Source organism: Tigriopus californicus, chromosome 12, assembly GCF_007210705.1.
Source record: "Tigriopus californicus strain San Diego chromosome 12, Tcal_SD_v2.1, whole genome shotgun sequence".
NCBI classification, from domain to species: Eukaryota; Metazoa; Arthropoda; class Copepoda; order Harpacticoida; family Harpacticidae; genus Tigriopus; species Tigriopus californicus.
Window position 1 is genome coordinate 1,098,554 of NC_081451.1, and position 9,031 is coordinate 1,107,584.

At 41.2% G+C, this 9,031-nt stretch overlaps 1 protein-coding gene across 3 annotated transcripts in view; it reads right to left on the reverse strand.

Annotated features, from left to right (window-relative positions):
* LOC131891449 (cGMP-dependent protein kinase, isozyme 1-like) overlaps positions 1–1,481 on the reverse strand; it is a 16,149-nt gene extending 14,668 nt beyond the window's left edge. For 2 of the 3 annotated variants that reach the window (XM_059241028.1, XM_059241029.1), the window contains exon 1: positions 778–1,480. The gene's annotated coding sequence lies outside the window, so the exon portion shown is untranslated. Of the gene's footprint in view, positions 1–777 lie in introns of all 3 variants that reach the window. The other variant, XM_059241030.1, reaches the window with a different exon arrangement.
* Between the last annotated feature and the right edge of the window lie 7,550 nt (positions 1,482–9,031).

Here is a 9,031-nt window from a genome sequence, read left to right on the forward strand (position 1 = left end):
ATGATTGCCGTAAACATACACTTTGCTTTACAAAGGAACCAAGTTCTTAAGATTTTATGGTAGTTTTTCCTACCACAGCACATACATTCTCTTACATCAAGCAGTACTTTGTTGTTTTATAGAGACATTTAAAGCTTGTTAAAATGTGACATTTCTAAAACAGGAAAAGTGAGATGCCATTTTCGTTTCAGGGCCTGAAAAAATCAGCAAATCTGCACACTCATCAAAACAAAAAGAGCTTAATCAAACCTCTTAGAAATGTAGCCAAGTTTCGAACAACTGCCTAGCAATTCAACAATTCTGTCCATTTCAAACTTGTGAAAGCAAATGAAAAAGAATTGCTCTCCCAGTAAAAAAGAGAGCGTGAAGAAGAAGAAAAACTTGCTTTATTGGCACGTTGCCCCTCATTTTGTGTTATCGTTGTTCATGCCTGTTTGCTGTACTCTCTTTCTCTAGGCCTGATGGCTGGATAGCTGAATGTAGGCCTATCATAAATTAGGCGTCTTCTGCCAGGCCTCATTAATATTTCATATTTGACCTACTTTAGTCCTGTAGCACGCACACTCGATCCATAGAATATAAATGTCTGTCCTTCACTTCGCTTCAATTGAAGATCAACCAACAAGCATTGAAACCGCTGGAAACGTGACCAAACCCTTCTCAATTGGATGCAAATTTGTTTCCCCTTGCCCTAGTCCAAACCGGATTCCAATGGCAAGAGTACCTTGCAATTTCAAGCCCAAGTTTGACCAAGGAAGAAAAAGACGTTCAACTCACCTGTCAGCAAGTCCGGAATGGAGTATTTCCAACGCGAGTTTGGTTGCTCGCCAATGGATATCTAGAAGGAGATTGGCCAGATTTCTGAAATTGACAGTCAGCAGAGTTCTTGTTTTGAAGGCGAAAAATAGCCTCACACAGACACCAATCACACCGTGGTCGAGTGTCAACCTTCCATGGTCAAAGTAGGAGATCAGTCACCGAGTCCTGAAGGAGGAATAATGTGCCAGCCGATCTCAAATGATTGTTGTTATTGGGACGGATTTATTTCCGTTCAGGCACTGCTGTGATGAGGTTGATTTCATTCGTCTGGAGGTGAACGAGCAAGCCAGCGACTGACTGACTGACTAAGCGAGTGAGAGAGAACGAGAGAGGGGGAAATAATCTTTCGTTGATTGTAACAAATCATGAGGGAAAGCATGGGCACACTCACAAACAAACGAGCTCACCAGTCAGTCAGGCATTCAGTCAGTCAGTCAGTCGGTCCTTCACTCGATCCGTGGATCCGTTCTTGAAGGGGAAAAGGTGCGCCAAACGCAAGTTATTACATAAAGGTTCCGGCTTCATCATGACCAATAGCTGCAAATAAGCTTGTGGTGAGCAACTGCAAATCTGTTGCGTTGATTCTTTGCGTAGATTCTTCAAAGGAAAGCTAACAGATAATTAGTGGTAGAACTTGGCTGATGATTGAATAAATTTAAACAAGTGCCTTCAATGAATTATGTGCATTGGGATGATTTGGGCACTAAATGGTTTGAGTGCATGTTTCTATTCACTCAGAATAGATATTAAAGATAGACAATACATATTTTGTTGAAAAAAGATGTCGAGAAATGCTCCTTTCCACAATAGTTCCATGATAGATGAAGATTGAAGTTCTTTTCCTTTCAGCATCTTTCTCATTTGAATACAACTGAAAGCAATCCCGTCCTCTTTGCTTCATGCTTGCTAGGATGAAAAGTCAAACTCAGTCAACTGTATTGATTTTCTTTAAGCCTCATTTCAAAGAATTTAAAGCAATGAGGAAAATTGTTTTCCTGTCAATGCTTTCTCATTTGAATACAACTTAAAGCAACCCCTTGCTCCTTGCTTCGTACTTGCCAGGATGAAAAGTCAAATTTAGTCAGCTATATTGACTTTCTTCAAGGCTCATTTTTGAACATTTAAAGCAATGAAAACAACTGCCATTGAATGACTAGCTATTTCTTTTTGGATACTGTTACACCTTTAACTTGAGTGCTGTGTTTAAAAGCAGAAGACCTGTTTGCATCTTCTTCCTCAAGTTGGAATTCATAAGGTATCCAAAACACAAGGAACAAAAACTCACCTTTCATCATCATTCCTCACACGAAGGTTTGGATTGTCGCAAACTCTCTCAAAATTCACTAGGGGGCGCTTTCGCGACGCCAGAACCTGCATGCCATAACCTAGTACCTATTACTCGCTCAGACAAGTCGCTCTAAGTGCTCGCGTCTTTAGCCTTCCAAGGTTGAGCCCCTGACTTGGGAAAGCGGGATCTGGAGAGGCGTTCAGAGCGTTAAAAGCGAGCGGCGTGTTTTCCACGTTCGCATTTGTTCCACTTCTTGCTTCAGTTCTTCTACCTTTTTTTCCAATGGGCCGGCCTTTTGTTGCGGTGTGAAACCTGTACAATCACCTTCTTCTGAATGCAGGGGCCCGCTGCCCTATGTAAGGATAGAGAACATAGGGTGGGTAGGTAGGTGGATACGATACATGATCATAGACGGAGAGCAGCCCTCTAACCGAGACATGAGCTCACACGTCCCCCCAGAGCTTGATTATACCTGAATATGCGGTAACGATGTGACAATGTCTCGCTAGTGACAAGATTGCCTCTTCTTGAACAGTCCAAATATACTTTGTTTTCACAATAAGAACTGGTTGAGAGAGGAAATATCCGGCTTTTGGTACTTTTGATGACTGCAATCGCTTTTTACGATGTTCAATAACCCGTTTGTTTCAGATTCATAAGGATACACAAATATCTTTTCATCAGGCATCATCAGAAGTTGCCCCAAAACAGGTTTGAACTAAAGTGCTGAGGCGTGTTATATTCTAAAACCCCGATTTATATGTACTTTTGTGTGTAATGAGGTATGCAACATGCGATATGTCAAGAACAAAACTCATATTCAATTGAATCAAATCACAATACAAACGATGAATATACATCGTCAAATTTTGACACCGATTAGGTCTTTGTCAATGCCATGATACGGATCCACAGGCATGAAAATGTTTAAAGTTTTGACGGAAATATCTGAAGATATATTTTTATATTATTTTAGCTCACAAAACCACAAGGAACAACTTTTGTTTTATCGTTTTAACTAAAATTTTCAGGAGCCTAATTGACGAAAATTGGTAGCACACTTGGTCAGTACGTATTTAGAAATTATGACGGATCAGTTCCACCATTTCTTAGTGAAACGGATTTAATCGCACAATTTTCATCGTTTCTAGCTCTAAAAAATCTCAGCTATATCCAAAGTTAAATTCATAAAGAATTGGTACACATCTTCAATATCACAAAGGTAAACGATTATTTTTCTCATTCTCGCATAATCTTAAAACTGCTCAAAATGGCACTTAAAACACCCCTAGAGTCTACTTAATGAAATTTATTTTTTAATCTTTAAAATGACACTAAGTTACACTTTTACTTGAACTCTGGAGACAATACAATAGGCAGTTTTATAGATTTGGACTTTTCGTGAAGACTTTGTTGAAACTGATTAAAAACTGCTCTTTTGAGGCTTCATTGTTTGTATGAAATTTTTAATGATTGTTGAACTCCATGTGCCCTCAATGGTTCTAAAAAAAAATCCGAAACGTTGTATCTTTAAAGGATTTTGAATAAAGTTAAGCAACATTTTAAGCTATTTTAATTAAGTTAATGCAAAGAAATACATTTAAAAAAATAGTGTTCTTATGTTGAAAATCTGTATCAATTCCTTGGAAATCTAAGCGAACATATAATTGGGGCAATTTGGAGTTTAAAACGATGAAAATTGGACCATTAAATCTGGTGCAACAAAGAAGTGATTGAATAAGTCTGATCATATTTTCGAACTACGTGCTAACTAAGTGTGCTCCCAATTTTCATTAATCATGTTTTCAAGTTTGATATCCCTTTTAGGAACTTAAGTTTTTCATGAGGGCTAGAAGTCGATCAAGCAAAACATCCAAAGTTGCTCTTTATGCTCTTTCTTTTGAGCTAGATAAATGCCAAAATATATTTTATGTCGTACTAGGAATTTCTAGGAAAAGCTGATATGACTTTTTGACCACCGAGGACAATTATGGACGATTTGGTTTACTACAGAAGTCATTTTGGCTTGCATTTTACAGGCTTTTCTAACCGCTTCAGGGAATGCAATCCCCAATAGTGTATATTTTTTCTTTCTTGCGGACTTCCTTACTACTACTGCTACTGGGATTGGAATCCCAGCACTTCAAGACGAGAAATTTATTCATCATACTGAACTTTTATTGATATACAGTATGTATATATTATTTGATCGACCAACGAATTAGAGTTGATTGATTTGGCTAACCCTTGAATATAAGGTTGATCGGGAATTTTAGTCAAAACTTGTCCAAGTCTGACTTCAATCTTGCTACTGGATCAAAAGTGCCTACGTATTCCTTACGAATATTAGAGGGAAGCAATTCAACCAATGGAGGAGCCCGAGAAAGACGAGAAGTGGACTTCATTGTTTAAAATAGCCTGGATTCTCGAGGGCTTGAAGGTGCTCTCAAAACGCACATTAAGCCTCTTCGGTCACTAGAGTTGACCCTAAATCCTGGGTTGGAACAATGGAGGAGCCCGAGAAAGACGAGAAGTGGACTTCATTGTTTAAAATAGCCTGGATTCTCGAGGGCTTGAAGGTGCTCTCAAAACGCATATTAAGCGTCGACGGTCACTAGAGTTGACCCTAAATCCTGGGTTGGAACAAAGCTCATGGATGCTTTTGAAGACATACAGTATCAGATACCTTTCGTGGCTTTTCTGAACACTGTACAGTCCCAACTTTTTTAGTCTCTCCCAATACGAGACCTCTCTCATTCCTGTGATGTTCCTAGTGAAACATCTTTGGACCTGCTCGAGCTTTTGCAAACCTGCTGAACTTATTGGAGCCAAAATGGGCGAGGCATATGCAAGATGCTGCTCGACAATCGACTTGTACAGAGTTAGCATCGTGATACTTTCTCTGGACTTAAATGTGCGATATATCCAACCACACATTTGAAAAGCTTTACCCACCTTCAACTGGATATGCTCATCGAACTTTCCATCATTTTAGAGCATTACGCCTAAATCATTCATGGATGAGACCTGCAGGTCTGGGGGTCCCAGAAGGCCACGTTATGTGCCTTGAGGAGGTTAAGGGTTTTCTTGGCCTTGTCCTGCTGGAAAATAAACTCGCCCCCCCCCCAGATCGGCCTTCATCCACGGAATGACCACGGTCTCCAGGACATCGCAGTAGCTGTCGGCACCCACCCTCTCCTTGGGGTCGAAGAAGAAGGGTGGCATCACGGGCCCGTTGCTCCCGACAACCCCCAGGGTTATGACAGACGCTGGAAACTTGGTGGTGTAAACATGGGGAACATTGGACCTGTCTGTGGCCTTCCAGCCGTCATTTTGTACGTTATAGGACCTGTCAACTGTCCAGTTCTTCTTGTCGCTGAAGAAGACCATTCTTCTGCCGTGGGACTTCAGGTCGTTCAAGAGTTTTGTCACATTCAAGGTCCTCTTCTCCTTCATGGCGTCAGTTAGGATATGGCGAGTGGTAAGCTTGTAATTGGAAATCTTCAGGTCGTTTTTGATGGCCCGGTTGACCGTGGACATGCTCACATTACGATTCTTTGCAGAGAGTCGACATTGGAGTCCCTGGACTGGCCTTGATGGACTTTTTGAGGGCGGCTACACATTTGGGCGTCCTCTTCGTGTCACTTCTGGGTGGATGAGGCTTTCTCTTGGTCATATCCTCCTCTCTCCATCTCTTGAAGACGTCATACACGGTGCTCCTGGGGTACCCCAAGGCCTTTGTGATGGCAGCGGGACCATGGCCCGCGCGAGCAAGTTTGAGCACGACAAACCTTTTCTTATCCTACATTTTAATTTGTTGACATTATTTGCTGAAAACGGTATGATTTGAAAGCTGATAACTCAACGTTTCAAATGAGACCCAAAAGTACTCTCCAACAAGTCTACTTTTGGATCTGGATGTTGTTAAAAAATGTCTGGATTTAGGTGAAATACCCTGTTCTAAGCTTTTGAAGCGGGGCAACGAATATCATAAAAAGGAGGGGCCCTAAGATAGAGCTTTGGGGAACGCCTGACATGACATCATGTATGTCACTAAGAGATCCCTCGACCTTAACCAAACGCTTCCAACCTGAAACGAAACTTGTTAGCCAATTCTTTTCAAATGGCCCTGATCTGATCCAGTACGTCCATGTGACACTTAGCAATCTGTCAAATCATCATGTTCGTGAGAAAGGGTCGAACATTACTCAAAGGCCGGGGTGCACTGGAGTAAAACTGGCCGAAAAGTCTGTTCTGGCAAAAGTCAAGTTCAAAGATGAACATTGGTCGTTGATTATAAAAAGAGTAGAGAAGCTTGATCTGGTTTCAAAGCTGAAACAGGAATCTTCCATGGACGTAGCCTGAGACAAGATTTATTTCAGTTTTTGAGGATGTTTGTCCACTTCAGCTATCCTGAATGTGTTCCGAAAGGAGGAAAACATTTTAAAATTCCGAAGTTTAGAGAGCAATTGCTCAAAAACAGTTGCAAACTAGGAAAAAGCTCTAGAACAATTGATTCCAGTAGCTGCGGCTGTTCTCCAAACAAATTGGATTTGGATTTGATTCAGAGTAAGATTAAGGCCTCTGTCGAAAATGACCAGCCGCAAACTGAGAGTAAGGTGGTTCAGGAGGTCAGGTCGAATCCCAAGGCTTTTTTTCTCTTATGCGAACTCTAAGAGAAAGATGAAACACCCTGTGGGGCCTTTGAGGTCGACGGTGAAGCCATAGACAATGGATAGGCTATGACTAAGGGTAGGAAAGAGAGGGGGGGCGGGGTAAATTAAGTTTTAACCTATTTCGGTCAATTATAGGAAAAAAAGAAACTTTTCACGAATTTCGACCATTAAATAACCTAAAACCGAGGTATTTTTTAAGGGGAAATTTAGGACAAATAAAGGAAGAAAGTTTAGGTCTACGTAGGAGGACAATGTTTACCCCGATCAATGATTTGCTTGACATTGATCCCCCCAAGCTTTCGTTAAGAGTAACTGTTGAGCACATTGGGGCATACCGTATTATAAGTGCTCTAACTAGAGGGCTAATCCTCTACGTAGATCTAGCATCTATGGTCTAGTGGCGATTGGTAACCCTCCCAAAATAATGTTCGAAAATGTCAATAAGGGCACTCTTGAGGTCAGAACCAAAACAAAGGGCCTGCTGAAGACTGGGAAGAGGTTGAGGGAAGTGGACAGCGAGCCCTTTGGTGTCCATCCTCGAACCATAAGTGAGTGGAGTATCACATTCAAAAACAGCGAACCCCTTAACGGCAGACAAGACCAAGGGCGAGGGAAGATCTGGGATTACAGGAGTTAGTCTTCAAATGTCTAAAATGCAGTGGGTTGCCAATATCCATTAGACTAAATCTGGATCATTCATTGTATGGTGTAAGGTTTTTCAATCGACTCTTTTCACGAAAAGTTGAGACTCAAAATGCTCAAGCGATTGTTTGAGGGCGGGGGAAGGATTTTCAGGATTTCACATTCAAAACCAACGACCTGATGATGACTCAAAAGAAGCCGAAGGAACTGGGTCAGCCTTTCGGTGTCCATCCTCAAACCATTGATGAGTAGAGAACTTTATGCAAGAACGCTGAATCCCTTTACAATAGACCAAACCCAGGGCAAATATCTGGGGTTACGAGAGCCAGTCTTTCGATGGCCCAAAGGCAATTTCCTTTCGACTGCAATTGGATCATTCGTAGTTTTTGAATAGTCCCTTTGAAGGAATCTACCAAATTTTACCTTGAAAATACCATTACGAACCTTTTTTTCACTTATTTTTACGTTTTCGGAGCTCATTTTGGCTGATTTTCATAACTTAAAAACAACTATTTTAATCAAAATATCAAACTATTTTCCGACCCTCAGTTAGGGCTCATATGCTTGAAGATCAGTTCTCTAGTGTGTTTTCAACTCCAAAGAGCTTAGGAACAAGAGCCCATTGCTCTATTGATGAGTTTGTTGAAATGGGCAAGGCGAGTCAAATTGAGCAATTTGATGATCTCATAGTTGCAGATCAAGATGCTTTAGAGGCCATCAGGGACTTGAGGCTTTCGAGCTCTCCTGGTCCTGATGGCGTGACATCTCAGTTTCTGATGAGATGCTCACTGGTTCTTGCTCCTGTTTTCTCGTACTTGATGCGTTGCATCTTGGACCAGGGCATATTCCCCTCTTCTCTGAAGCTAGCTCATGTTGTTCCAATTTTTAAAGGGGGGGGGTTAAGTCGCTCCCCAGTAACTATAGAACGATTTCTCTCACTGCGAATATTGCGAAGGTGTTTGAGAAGATCATCAAGTCCAATTTCATAGAGTTTCTTCATATCTAGGAAGCCCTTCCTCCTTGTTAGCATTTTAGCACAATTACTAATTGATCATATACATGAAACAAATCGTTGAGGAACTAGAATGAGTGTTGGAACGAAATCCTTTGGAATTAATGAAGACTTAAAGCATGCCCCAACCAGAGAGTGGGACCCAATCCCTAAGGAAACTCTCCGTGTCTTTTGTGAAGCAACCCGTAGCCGCCCTCAAAATATGATCGCCGCTAAAGGTGGCCACTTTTAGTGAACCTTTTTTTTCTTGAATCAAGTCAGGTAATTGAAGAGCCCAAAATTTAAAATTCAGTCTTTGTGAAGATATTCGTACTTGTTAGTAATAGATAATCCTGTCCACACTATAAGCGTGCTAATTACAATAGGCACCCTACGCTACACGAAATGTGGTTTACGTTCTAAACTTCAGAGGGCGCTTTGTGACCCAACCTCTACCGAAAAAGGGCCGCTTAGGCCGATTCCTCTTCATTGAATTGAAATGCGTCTAAATTGTTTTCTTGCTGAATTCTATCAAAAAAGACCCAAGTCGCGTAATGTCCGTAAAAGAAATTGCATTCATGACGTGTCATAAGCACTTTGTTTAGCACTCTACCT